Below are 15090 nucleotides of genomic sequence, written 5' to 3' on the forward strand. Positions count from 1 at the left end.
AATCCCCATTCACTTCCTATCCGGTGATCTCCGCTTCTCCCAGTGTACTAAAAGTCCTGTTCATTGTGAACAGGGGGTCTGCAGGATGCTGGTAGCTAGGCAACTGAGGCTTTCTAAATCTGACTTTGGGAAGAGTAAAGTGACTCCTTGAAAGGAACACACTCGGGAAGGGGGGCCAAGGGAGAGGAAGCTACCCGGTTAGATTTTGGACTTTAATGCTATCTAAAATGGAGAACTAGAAAGGCATTTTCTAATAGGTGACCAGAAGAACAATCCTCGGCTTGACTTTCATTTCTTCTAAGGCATTCTTAATTAGGAAGAATTCATGGGTTTATATATGTGTGTAACCACATTGGCACCAGCACTGGGTAGTCGCTAAGAGCTCAGGCCTTGGATTTGAATCTTATTTCTTAATTAAGTCTGAGATCCTGGGATTGCTTTCAGCCTTCATTTCCTCCACTGTCCCTCCCAAGGTCATGGAGAGAATTTATCAAAATGATGGTTACTAAAGTGCCTATCAGAGGGCCTGGTAACCAGCAAGCAGTAAATTGATGTTGGTTGTTATCCCAGAGTGCTTCGGGTTTATCCGACTCCATCTTGAGCCTCTGCTATTTTTGCATGCTAAAAAGAGGTACTTGGAAGAGTATCTGAACAAACTGGCTTTTTAAAAGGCTAGATAACTGGAAGTTTAAAACCCCTCTTCTAATACAAGTTTAATCCTCTGAAACCCAGAAACAATTTAATGGAGCTATTTGGTTAAATTAAATGCAGGGTTTTTTTTTTAATTTTTATTTTTAATCAGCTTAAATGTGCAGATTGTTACTCGAAGGTTCCTGAGAATGCCCCCTCGCCGGCTCGGGGAGCTGCAAACAAGGTCAGTATTGATGGCTCACGCTTCAGTGAGTGTATCAATTTAAAGCTTCATCAGTGATTCTCACTCATCTGCAGCCTGCATGGCTGTTGTCTGGTAAGACCCGTGACTTACGAACCCATTAAGTAACTTGTTCACTTGCGCTCTAATGAGCCTGTTGTTTCCCTGAGAAGAACACAAACACCTGAGGACAAGACAGACCCAAGGCATAAATGAGAGCTGGCAGGTTCCAGCCCGCCCGGATTTGATTTGATACTGTGTGGCTTTCCAATCCCTCTGCCAACCCGAGAGCGGTGCCTCCCCCACCCTCGGCCCCCGCCCCCCACTTTCTCTGCTCCATGTGAAGAGGATGAACGCCTAGAGACCAGTTCGGAAGAGGACCGCTAGGGTTCTCTTCTGGAACTCTCTGCTGGTGGCTGCTGCATCTGTGGGGGTGGTGGGGGTGGGGGTGGGGTAGGGGTGCGGGGCGATTCATGTGTATGACCTTGTAGAAATGTTAGCCCTAGAGTTCTGGCTCTTATCTTTCTTCCTCTGCAACCAGCAAGCACCTACACAGTGAAGATGCTACTACCCCCGTTTCTAGCTCTTGTGGGATGAATCTGCACCGGGTCCGAGAGGCAAGAGGACCCTTGAAGGAGGGTACCTTGGATATTGCTGGAGGGCGCTGAGCTGAGCTTGAATGGCCAGTTGACCTGAACTCGCATCAAGGATTCCCATATCAGGCAAAAGCTTAGGCAGCTCACCTGTGTTTGAACTATTACGTGGGGGAGGACTTAAAAACCTGCAGGGAAGTTTAAAATATTCCAAATGTCAGTGACTATTTCTAAAGAATGTATATTCAGCCCTTCCCTCTGTTTCATGTTAATGCGTTCCCGCTCATGCTAATTGTGTTCTCATTATTTGAGAGGAAGAAGTCCAGAGTTGGACCCTGTCCAAGGCACCCGGATTGCAGGCTGCTCATACCGCGCTGGCTGCATGTGGCGGGCTGGAGGGACCTTTCAGTGCCCACAGCCCTGGCGAGCTATGGGGGGACCTCTGCAGCAGCCTGTTCTTGGGTCGCATGCCAATGTTGGGGGTTTTTGCAGCCACGGTGTGGATATTTGCAGGAGGCTATGGGGTAGCTGGGGAGGAAAACTGCCAGTAGCAGCCACAGGGTCAGAGGCAAGGGTCTAAGTGCCTCTTGGGACTCAGGAGGTATGAGTCAGAGGGGAAGGTGTGACCTCATCGGCAGGTATGAGCTGACATTTTTTATTGGTAATCTCATTCTCAATCTCTCTCTCTTTTTTTTCCCTTTCAAAAGCCATTGCAGATGGGCACGATGCAGAGCCACGGCTTTGCTTAAAATAAAACTCAGGTGTGCAGAGAAAATGCACAGCTGAAATTTGGCCCCACAAGTGATTTCTTTTCCTAGGAACACCTGCTCTGGGTGTCAGGGAAATTTTTTTTTTTTTAAGGTCTCCAATTTAAAGCTTAGTGTGATACAATAATTTGCAAATAAATTGCTCTTTTTCTGTGTTATGGTTTGGATGTATGAGTCCTCCCAAAAACCCATGTTGGAACTTAACCCCCAGTGTGACAGCGTGGGAATGAACTGGGGCTTTTCTATAGTGGAGCCATGAGGGGGAATCGCACAGGGGTGGAGTCAGCAGCCCTAACAAATGGCCGTAGGGAGACTGTAAGCCCACTTACTCTTCTGTCCCTTTAATCACATCAGAACACCCTTCCTGTGGGTACAGCAACAAAGAACAGGTTTTGGAGCAGACACCTAGGACTTGTAAGACATTGCACCAACTAGTCAGTAACCATGAGACCTTGGACTTTAAACTCAAAGAACTGGGAAAACAAAAGGACATTTTGTTTATTTGTAAATAACACAGGCTCAGGTACTTCTGTTGTAGCACACAGATGAACTACGGGAACCTACATGCCTCCATGTCCCTCCTCTTCCTCCTGCGGTGGCTTCTAGATGGGGTGGATTCAGATGACTTCAGGCCATTTAAAGAGGTAGGCACTCAGAACGGGGAGGTGTCCCTCAGTCATCTACTGGCTCAGCCTTTCTGCGCTCAGGACCCACTTACCTTTGCCTGGTCAATAGTCATCTTACCGGCCTTGGCAAGGGAGGTCTGTGATGTTTCCAGTCTGGTGACAGCCTGGGGCACCCTGCCTACTGATCCTGTCTCTTTGTAGTAGTTCTCCTCCAGACAACAGCCCCCAAGCTTGATGGCAGCCTTTATGACATATTTTGACATATTCAGACATTATGTGCAATGTGATATTTTTATTTACACAGAAGTCAAACCTAACTGGATTCCCTCCCTTTTTATCCAGCTACTTTCCTTTTAGACCCAAGGACTTTCTGTAGTGGCCGTGTCTCTGCAGGAGGCACAGGCCGACATCTAGGTACCTTCTCTGGTCTCACCAAGTCAACGAGGCCTTGGGAGCGGAACTTCTCACCAGCTCTGCCAAGCTGCCATGGCTTCCCTGGTGTGGCATCCTAGGTTGTTGCCAGGAGGCTGTAAGGGCTTCCATGGAAGCAGCGGGGGTCTTGGGCACCTACCTTCCTTCCCAAGGCCTTTCCAGACTTTTCTGATTCTTCCTACTTCCTTCTTTAAATTTACAGGCAAGAGACAGTGTCTTTTCTACTCTTCTCGTTTATGTGCTCCTTCCACTGAAATCCCAGCTCATGCCTGGCTGCCACATTGAAAAGCCTATTTTCGTCGCACAAGGACGAACTCAGTGACCTGCATTCCCCAGCTTTGGTTCCACTCATGTCAAAGGCAGAAATAAAGAGATGTGGGAACCCTCTCAAGGCAATAGCCTGGATCACACCACCGCTATCTTGTTACAAAGTCCTATTGAATGCCGGTGTTGAACATCTTGCTTCCTCTTTTCTTTTTTTTTTTTTTTTTTTTTTTTTTTTTTTCAGAGCTGGGGACCGAACCTGGGCCTTGCGCTTCCTAGGCAAGCGCTCTACCACTGAGCTAAATCCCAACCCCGCTTCCTCTTTTCTTTACATTTGTCTGTACCAAGCCAGTTGTCCCAACAGAGAGGAGGATGCTGCTGATTAGACAGGCAATCATGAACTCAGAGGAGCAACAGGGAAATCACATTAATAAATCCTTTGCAACACCTCATTATAAGATTTTGTTTGGTACTGTCTCCCACAGACACATCTACTGATCTGTGGTCCCTCCTCTTTCCCTGCTCAGAGGTTTCTTACATGGTCATCTGTTATGAAGGACCTTGTGTCCTGTAATCCTCAGGGGCTAAATTAATCTCTAGGCAATTAAAGCATCCCCTTTCCCCCAAATTAGGACATTTTTCAAAAACAGAAAGGTGCAGGAAATAAAGTAGCAGTTTCATTGTTACTTTAAGATAAGTTTCTTCAGATAGAGCCCTAGGATACTGATCAACTTAAAAGACATGGCTATTATTTGTAGCCTTTTTTTTTTCAGTCAAAACAGCTCCTGTACATTGTCCTAGGGGCTGCATAGAGAGGACACCCTAAAGTAAAGAGCTAGGTAAAGGGAGAGTTGTGTTCCTTGATGGGCACAATTGAGAGGTGCAAATTGGGGAAGGATGTGAACAGGGTGCAGACCTTTTCAGCATCAGAATGCCATGTGTAGAGTGAGCACTGAGGAGGGAGAGGAGGAGGAGGAGGAAGAATAAGGAAAAGAGGAAGAGGAAGAGGAAGAGGAGGAAGAAGAAGAATATTGGTACAGTTTGAATGGGAAATTATTTCCCACTTTAGGGCTCTGTTGTCTATGGGAGTGACCTTTGCTCCAGATGTGGAACCCCACGGGTTAAAGGAGCTAAACAAGGCTCAAGATAAAACCTCCAGGGTGCTCTTTGTCCGAACTTCTAAACTGCTCATGCAACTTTCTTTTAGTTTCCTACTAGGCTTGAGGTGGGAGCTAAATAGGAGGCTGTCCAGTGCAGGGACCCTCCTGCAGATTGCCAAAGGCCTCAGTGTTCTCTTCTTCCAGCTGTGGGAGGCAGAGTTAGGATTAGGTACCCTCAGCCCCAGCTGGTTCTCTCCCTGGGGTATCCTGGCCTGCAGGCCTGCCTCCCTTCTGCCAATTAAAAAAAAGACATCAAAATAAAAAACAAACAAACAAACCAGGCCACCATACTTCTGGTTCCCATCCATTCTGGAATCAAGAATGCTGTAAGGTTTAAATTAGACTATCTTGTAATTAACTGCATTTTAAAGGTTTGGAGGTGGGCTAAGCTCTCTGATTCAACACATTAACAGCCTCACAAGGAGGAAGAGGAATTTTAATAGAAGACAAAAAGGGAAAATGAGTTCTTTATTTGCTGTGTGAGGAACTTGGTCTCAATGTTATTGGATTATAATGGGGCCAGTTTTAATCTTGAATCCATGATTCTGGAAACACACCCCTAAAAGATAAATCAAACATTACACTTAAAAAAAAAGGGGGGGTTGGGGATTTAGCTCAGTGGTAGAGCGCTTGCCTGGGAAGCGCAAGGCCCTGGGTTCGGTCCCCAGCTCCGAAAAAGAACCAAAAAAAAAAAAAAAAAAAAAAAAAAAAAAAAAAAAAAAAAGATTACCTTCCATGCCTGTCTATGACTGGCTTTATAGGTGCTAGGTTTTTATATGCAGCCTTTTTGAGAGGCTCTTAGGCTCTGGCTCATCGTGCTTTAGTAGAAGATCCAGTCTGATTCATGCTTGAATTCAAGACACTCTATGGCCAAATTACATTTCCATGATGTGTTAGTCATGTTCTGCCTCCAGCACTCAAATTGGGCCACAAGGCTCCATCTCCATCTGCACTCTTGCTTGGGGTTCTTTAACGATTGTCAGAGCTTTGTCCATGCTACTTACATCAGATGGTAGGTGAAGGGACCAGCATTCCGCACAAGACACTCCACGACCAAGTTCTTAGCACAAAGGAGATTTACTTGTTCCAAAGGGCCAAAGGACAGGGAATAAGAGACAAAGAACAGGAGGTAGAGGACGAGGGAGAAGGGAGAAGAAACAAGGGAGGGGGGATGGGGAAAGATATTTTCCCAGAAGGACAAAGGACTGTCTCTTGATAGAGAAGAGACAGGTTTGGTCCATAAGAAAATGGTGGTTTATTAAGGTTCAAGGGGAAACCCTGTGTTAGGATGAGGTATTCTATTTGAATTAGGTGTGCTAATTAGATGAGCCAAAGGGGGCTTTTGATTGCTGGACTTTAATTCTTTGGTAGCTGGACCTTGGTAGTCAGCCTCAGGAGGAGGAAGTGGCCAGATAAGGGAATGGACCTTGTTGGCTAGCTTTGGGAATACAATCTAACAGCCCTGAGGAAGACTAGCTTTGGAATACAGTCTAACAGTCCTGAGGAAGGCTAGCTTTGGGAATACAATCTAACAGTCCTGAGGAAGGCTAGCTTTGGGAATACAATCTAACAGTCCTGAGGAAGGTAGAAGAGGAAAAGGACCAGGTCTGCCTGAGTCCTGTTTGCCATGCTCAGGCTGGTTAATGTCCCTTCAGTAGGCTTCATGCATTGGCTCCCCTGCAAGCTTCTCTGTCCCTGGGTCAGCCTCTTGGCTCTTCCAGTGGGGTGTAAGAACCTTCACAGGGACCCGGTTTTCTGTATGTTGCTCCATGGCTTCCCCTGTTACGACTGCATGTGCTAAGTGTCCCTTCTGATGCCTCCTGGCTCTGAGTTGAAGGAGGGATCCACACTCACAAGAAGGGGCTGTATTTCTAGGTGAGAGCGGAGTCTCCTTGCTTTGGATGCCGGGTCTACGAGTGACTTCCTCTCTCATAACGCTCCAGCCAGCACTGCTAACTTCAGATTCCACTCCTGACGTTGACGTCTGGCAGCAGCCATAGAACATTAATAAGGGAAGTGTGGACCGGCTGGGTAATAGGACACTGCCGTGGGGTAATCATTTTCGAATGAATCAACGACAGCAGCAATTTGCCTGATCTAATTAGCATCACCTTTTTAGCAGGTGGAAAGGGGGCTGGCACATTCTGTGGGAGGCACCACACAACAAATTATGTAGACAAGGTGACATCCCAGGGTCGGATGCTCGGCTCTGTGGCTAAGGGCTTTCTGAAAGTCTTTTTATTTCCTTCCCCCTCCCCATGCTAGCTCCATAAATTACTTGCCTCATTTCAAAAATGAGAATTATAAGGAAATCTTTAACTTGAAATTTAGCCCAAATGTGTCTACTTTATTTGGGGTGACTTCCTCAGAAAAAGCACAGATGAAATTCGCTTCAGCCCAGACCATCCAGGAGGCTACTTAGCCTGAGTGTAAAATGGACCTGCTCATTTACCTGGGAGAAATGTGGAGGACAAACAGCGTTATTCTGTTGTTTTTCCTAATGCCAAGAGGTTTCGGTTTTTGGAAGCTGGATCTGTGAATATTCTGTAAAGGGTTAGCTCGAAGGGATGGTCCAGTCCCATGCACAGGACAAGAAGCTGCATGAGGGTAAGGCAAGAGGGCTTGCAGGTGAGTGCATTGCAGGGCTTCTGGGGACTGAACTTTACAGGCAGCTCCTTCTAACAGTATCCATAGTGAACTGGACATTACTCTTCTCTGTAATTTCGGACTCGTGTAAGACCCTAAGACGAGGAAGGTCTGTGATGACTACATCCCCTGGTGACCACGGCTCACTGGGTTGACTTCACACTCACGATCCTCTTGCTAAACTTCTTGAGTGCTGAGAGCACAGATGGGCGTCCCGGGGCCAGAGTCCTGGTGGTTAGTTTTAGACGGCAAGTTCTCAGAGACTAAGGGCCGTGTCTACTTTTCTTTTTGATTGGTTTAGCATTGCCTATGGGTCCTCACAGTGGCAGGTGCTCCTGTGTTAGCCAGTTGTGAGCTTGTATGGCTCTTGGGTGGTTACTTCTGCATCTGCCTGGAGGAGTCAGCTAGGGCTGTGCTCCAGAGAAGGATACCCAGGGCAGAGCGAGAATACAGACTCAATCCTAGAGTTGAGCTCTGAGTAAGGGACAGCTGTTCTGCAGAGCAGAGACCTCTGCCCGGCTGGATTCAGAAACTAGGGCCTCTGAGAACATTTACTTTACCTTGTCTGGTCATAACAACAAGAAAGCAGGTGGGCAAGGATGTTTTCTTTAGGGGTAGTAAGGGTATTTACTGTCTTTGGTGAACTCCATACAGTCAATCAATGGTCTTTTTAACCATTAGGTGCCCATTGCAGATACAGAGGTGACAGCCCAGGAGCCATACAAGCTCACAAGTGGCTAACCTGACACTATGAGGACCCATGGGCAATGCTAAGCCAATAATAAAGAAATGTAGACATGGCCCTTAGTCTCTGAGAAAACAAAGGCACCTGGAAGACTCACACACCAGGGATGCACTCTGAATGAATATTCTAATGGTAACGACTGCAGCCAATGCTGATTGGACACTAGGAGATACGCTTCAGTTTGTGCACTGGGACACTCCGTTCAGCCCCCAGGAGTCTGAGGAAATGCATCTCCTCCATCTCACAGAGAGACGAGGTTGACAGAGATGATTCCAAAGGTACTGGTCTGCTGAGCAGGGTCTGACCCCTCATTTTCTCCTCTGAACATGAGTGTACACATGGAGGAATGGGCCAACTTGAGTAGGACTAAATCCAGATGATAGCAGAGGCAAGTAAAAAAAACCCATATACATATACACATACATATAAATATAAACACACATATACATATAAACACACATATACATATATACATATATATACATATACACATATATACATATGCATATATACACATATGCATATGCATATTTGCATACATACATATACACACATATATACATATACACATACACACATAAATATACATATACACATACACATACATAAATATACCTATATACACACATATACATACATATACATATACATATTTTATACATATATACATATACGTATACACATATACAAATGTATATGTGTATGTGTATATATGAATATAATATGTATATGTATATATGTGTGTGTATATATATATACATATATATATATATATACATATATATAAATGAATAATGGCCCTGGAAGAAAGAATTCAAAATCATCACTTTTATTATTACTAATATTATTGTTGTTGTTATTGTTGTTATTATTATTGTTGTTGTTATTGTATTTTAAAATTGTAGCATTTTAGAAGTTAGGAAGAATAAAAGACAAAAATTCCAGGTACAAAGTTAGTGGAAGAAAGGACCGTAAAAAACAGCAGGAATGAATAAAAGAGCAAGAAACAGGGTGAGATTGGTGGGCTCAAAGGTGGCTTTCTACAGAGTATGAGTATACAGAGAAGCCAAGTGCCCTCCCCCATCTTCCCCTCCTCCCCCAATTATACAGGGGGAGGGCAGAGGAAGGGGTTATCTTCCTGGGCACATAGAGGAAAGCCAAGACAGGAAAACAGCCTGAAGCAGAGGACTTTTCAAAGGAAGGCTTGAGCCTCCAGCGGAGATACAGGGAGGGTTATTTATACCCAGGGGTTGCAGAAGGTGTTAACATGTCCTCCTTCCAACAGGACTTGTTAAAGGCACCAAAGAAACAGCAGCCTCCCAACTGCTGGCCCTGCTGGGTTAGCAACGCTGTCTTACACTCAGTAAGCACATCCGGCTACCTTTAGGATCCAGCCCTACAGCCTGTTCCTGGAGATTTCTTTCTTTATTTGCTTTGTTCCCCTTACCCTTCTCTGGGACTCCTGTAAACACCCTGCACAATTACAAAGTTGCAGCAGCTCCCAACATTGGAACAGAGACACCCTACAATTCACCCCTAACAGCTCTGAGCCCCTTGCATATTCAATTAGGCGACAGACAACTGTAATTGTGGGTAGAGCCTTACCACCCAGAGCCCAGAGAGCCTGAGGCTGAGCTAGGCTGTACCCTGTTGACACAGGAGATACCTGAGAGATAAGGGTGACTAACTCTTCAACTATTGATGCCCATAATCTCAAGGACAATCCCCAGAGCAAGTGCTGGGTTCAAGGCCACACCCATACAAGTGCTACTCAGGGCTGAAGGCTGCACTCACTAACAGCTCATTAATACTCCGTCATTCTTGGTCTCTCCACCCCAGCCCCCACCTTCCGTTTCATCTGATTTGAACTTGGCAACCAAGTCCCCCATTCTCAAAGTTAGCAAAGAAAATAACCTGCATTCCTTTCTAGCACTTGGTTAAATATCTAAAAGTTTTCCTGTTATTAAGTAACATAAACATTAAAGACAAACATTGCCACGCTGATGATGTGACCGCCAAGGCCAATCTAGTAACATAGATGGCTACTAAGTATCTAACGGTCAGGTAGCATGTACTGTGTGGATATGGTAGACAAAGAAATGATTTATATCCTGGGCTGGTTGGAGCAGCATGATGTGAAATTTCACCGCTTAGAATGGTCCTCAGTTTACATTTTATGACTTGTATACTTCTGAAAGCAGATTGTGCAGAGGCTTGGCAGTCTTTGAGTTCCTCGCTCAGTCCTCGATCGAGGACCCTGGTGTATCACAAGGTAGTCTGGGGGGGGCTTCCTCTGCTTGATAGCCAGGGAGGGTTACACTCCTAGGCCATACACATCTGTACCTGTGCTCTTACCTGCTGGATCATCAGTCAGGCTGAGTTCCCAAGAGTCCCCAAATTAGACAGTTGACGAGGAGGTTTCCACAGAACGCCTTGCTTCCTTGGTGTCTGCAGCCATCTTCTTTCCTTTCTCTTTAAAAAGATCCATTTATTTTTAACTATGTGTATGGAGGAGGTATAAGTGAGTGTGGATACCTACAGAAGCGAGGGTGTTCAATCCTGTGGAGATGGAGGTGGTTATAAGCTGCCCCTTGTGGGTTTTGGGGATCAAACTTGGCTCTTCTGGGAGAGCATCATAGACTCATAACTGCTGTACCATCTCTCCAGGCTGCAGCCTCCTTTAAAATGTTTGCTTTTAATTACGTGCGTGGATGTGTGTCTACATATCTAAAAGATTTATTTTATTTTTTAATTATTTAAGACCTATCTAAATTAAATTGCTTCTCACCTTTAGTAGACTAAATTCACTAAATTTCCTGTTTCAAGTTCGTTGTGGGGCTGGAGAGAGTAGATGCTATTCTTGCAGAACTAAGAATCGTTCCTAACACCCAAATCAAGCTGATTGCAGCCACCTGTCAACTCTAGCTCCAGGTGATCCAATGCCCTCTTCTGGTCCCTGAAGACCCTGCACTCAAGTGCAGATAACCTCCACTCTGCCCCACATAAACGTAATTTAAAAACAAAATAAACCTTGAAGAAAGAAGTCACTTGAAATTCAGGAAAGCTAGCAAATATTTGTTGAACCTCTGCCAAGACCTGGCTTCTTTATTCTCAAGGAGCTTGGAACTTTCTAGATAGAACATTTATTTGTTGTTTGTGGCCGCTTACTTACAGTTTTACTTCCTATGATTTGTCATCTGTGGCCAATCCGGGTCAGAAAACATCACATGGGAGTCTCTAGAAGTCAACAAGTAATAACTTCTGAATTGTGTGCCATTCTGAGTAGCGTGGTGAGATCTCACATCACCCTCCACCCTCTGCCCAGAATCTGACCCATCAGAATCTGAACATCCACACTGTATCTGCTCCCTGTTCATTAACCATCAGCATCTATGTTATCAGACGACCACAGCATCACGACACGGGTTTTAAATATCCCATTTTACCTGTTAATGTCCCCAAAGTACAAGGGTGGGTATGCTGGCAATTGAAATATACAAGAGAAGGAAAACCAAAATCACATGCTAAGCTCGCTGGGTCTGTAGGAAGAATGAATCTCCTATTCGTAAAACTGTGAGGAAGGAAAGGGACGTCTGTGCCAGCTCTGCTGTGGCGCTTTTCATTGCAAAGCGATGGCCGTAGTGCGCACGCGCCTAGTTTAAATGGGAAAGGCGTTCCTCCAGGGTTCCGTTGGATCTAGTTTCAGCCATCCGCCTGAGGCCTCGAGACACGTCCTCTGTGGATGAAGGGGAGCTATGGTGTCTCCCCTCCCAGATTACACATTCAGAAGTGCTCGAAAGGCGTTCCACATCCTCACCCCACACTAATTTAGCCATATCCAGAGTCTCATACAGAGAACTGCCTGTGATTGCTACATTTGCTTCAAAACCCTGGCCACCCATATATTCGTTCCCTCGGGAGCTCCGGAAAGTCACATTTCACAGATTAGGACTCTCATAAAGAAGTCCCACTAATTAGCCCAGCTCCCGAACGTCAGACCTAAAAGAATTAGACCTGAGAGCAATCAAAATGTACATGAAATGGTTTTCAAAAATCTCGCCCTTTCTGGTGTTCTTGGAGCTGCTCGGTGCCAGCAGTGGCTATGACGGCTGCAATGAAGGAGAGAGTCAGGATGGCGTGTCGCTGAGCCAGGCTGGCAGAGAGCGAGTGCCTCATTTGTCACACTCAGGTTCTTCTCTTACTAAATGCGTGCTTAGGACAATGCAATATGAGCGTGTGCACCTGTGTGCACCAGGCAGCTGCACTGTTTCAGAATTGCTCCTCTGAAGCCCTTTGTGATCTTAGAAGGTTGCAGGCACCCCAGACATTACTTTGGACTAGTTAAAAAATCTGCTTGTTTAGGACTCACCTTTGTGTAAGAAAGCATCACATTAGCATCCATCCTTAGTTTGCTGCAGTCTTTCCATCAGTGTTTTGCTGATGAGGCCCCGCCTTTTTTTTTTTCTCCAGTGTTGGGGATGGAAGTTAAGGGCATTGGACACTTTAGGCAAGCAGTTTACTATTGGTCTACATCATTAGCCTTTTGTTTAAAGAAGTATTTAGGGAATAGAGTTCTATTAAAAAGTAAAAACCCAAACCACATTCTTTTCTGTATATCACCAAGGCTCGTCTTCCCATGTGTATGATGCTGAGGTTTGTGACATGTTCTGGGAGCAAACATTGGAAATTTGAGTTGGTTCTCAACCTGTGGGTTGTAACCCCTTTTGGGGTCACCTATTAGATATTTACATTGTGATTCATAACAGTAGAAAGATGAAATAGCAATGACGTAATTTTATGGTTGGGGTCACCACAGCCTGAGGGACTGTATTGAGGGGTCGCAGCACTGTTCTAGATTCTCTCAGTGTTTTCCCCTCATTTATTTGTGCAAAATGCACAGCTGTTTGCATTGAGGTTGAGTGTGTTCTGTGAAACTTCCTTACTCGTCTCCTCAGGCCCTCTCTGTTGCAGCTACTGGGTGTCTTATTCACAGCCTCCATTCAGTTCAGCGTGTGCTGCTTGCCGAGTCTGCCCAGGAATGGTGACGGGAGGCTTGGGGAGCCCAGAAGGGAGCAAGGCATCCAGAGCCACTCACTCAGCGCAGCCTGGTGCAGTTGCATATGCAGCGAAAGGTGGGCACCATGAAAGGCAGAGTCACAAACAGCATGCCGAGGGGTCAAAGATAAAGAATTATCCGTGATCGGGAAGGCGTCATGGAGGAAAGCCCCAGCAGCTAAAAGATGGATGAATCTTCCCGCTGGTTAGAGAAGCCCCAACTTTTGGTTCATTGTAAAGAGGGTTGGAGCAATGGCTTCTCTTACAGAGAACCTGGGTTCTGTCAACAGTACCTACACAGAAACTGTAACCCCAGCTTTGGAGTATCCAATGCCCTCTTCCTGCCCTCAGAGAGCACTTAATTCAGGTAGTACACAGATAGTATAGTATAGTACACAGATAGTATATTGTAGTATACAGGCGCAATGCATACACACAAATTATAATAATGAATTAAAGTCCCTTATACTTTATATATTTCTTAATAAGAAAAATTCAAAGACAGTTGTCTTAGTTAGGGTTTCTATTGCTATGACAAAACACCATGACCAAAAAGCAAGTTGGGGAGTAAAGGGTTTATTTGGCTTGCATTTCCATATTGCTGTTCATTATTGAAGGAAGTCAGGACAGGAATTCCTGGACACAGGAGCTGATGCTGAAGCCACAGAGAAGTACTGTCTTAGGATTTCATTGCTATGGAGCGACACCATGACCAGGGCAACTCTTACAAAGGAAAACATTTAAGTGGGGCTGACTTACAATTTCAGAGTTTCAGTGTATTATTATCACAGTGGGAAACATGGCATTCTGTAGACAGACCTGGTGCTGGAGGAGCTGAGAGTTCTACATCTTGATCCACAGGTAGCGAAAGGAGACTATGTGTCACAATGAGTGTAGCTCGACCGTATATAAGACCTCAAAGCCCACCTTGACAGTGACACACTTCCTCCAACACGGCCACATCTCCTAACGGTCCACTTCCTATGGACCAAGCATTCAAATACATGAGTCTACGTGGGCCGGCCCTATTCAAACCACCACCGTGCTGCTCACTGGCTTGCTCTTTATGGCTTATTCAGCCCACTTTACAGAACCCAGGGCCACCAGCCCAGGGATGACACCACCCACAATGGGCTGAGCCCTCCTCCACGGATCACCAACTGAGAAAATGCCCTACAGATGCTTCTCATGGAACCATTTCCCCCACTGCGGCTCCTTCCTCTCCGATGACTCTAGCTTGTGCCAAGTTGACGCACAAAACCAGCCAGTAAAGAAGGGTTTCAAAATGGAGATATATTTCAATGTTCATTTTCAGTGGTTTTGCATAGGCAATGGAATTTTAAATTGCGATCGTAAAGTAATTACTGATTGGGAAGAGAAAAAGTCTTTATGTCTACCCTTCTTTAGGAAGTGTGATATGGTTAAGTCTCAGAAGTAACCACCGTGTCTCTGTGTATTGACTCACTTGATGTCAAGGTCCAAGTCTAAGAGTAAAACCATGGGAGGAAAACCTTGAATACTCCGGCACCTGGCACCAGTGCCCTTCTTGGTTAACCCTTTTACAGAGGAGGAAAAACGTGGGCAGTGGCATAGGGTGTGGGACACTGCGATGAGGAAAGATGTGGGCAGTGGCATGGGGTGTGGGACACTGTGGGACTGCACCACCGCAGGGGCTTGTGTTTGTGGACAGGCTGGTTCTCTACCTCCTTTGTGTCCTGTCAGATGTGGAACGTCCTGCACACAATTTTCTATTCCACATCTGATGTCATCCCCAGGAGGAAAACATGGCTTTTCTCACTCTTACTACACCTTTTATTTCAGCTGAACTATAGCAATTTTCACGCTATGTTGTAATAATTTCAATGCGTGTGTATCTCCCTAGTGAGGGTATCTCTTACTTTTGTAAACCAGGAGCCGTCGTTAAACTCCCT

This window comes from Rattus rattus, chromosome 5 (genome assembly GCF_011064425.1).
Source record: "Rattus rattus isolate New Zealand chromosome 5, Rrattus_CSIRO_v1, whole genome shotgun sequence".
In the NCBI taxonomy this organism is placed as follows: Eukaryota; Metazoa; Chordata; class Mammalia; order Rodentia; family Muridae; genus Rattus; species Rattus rattus.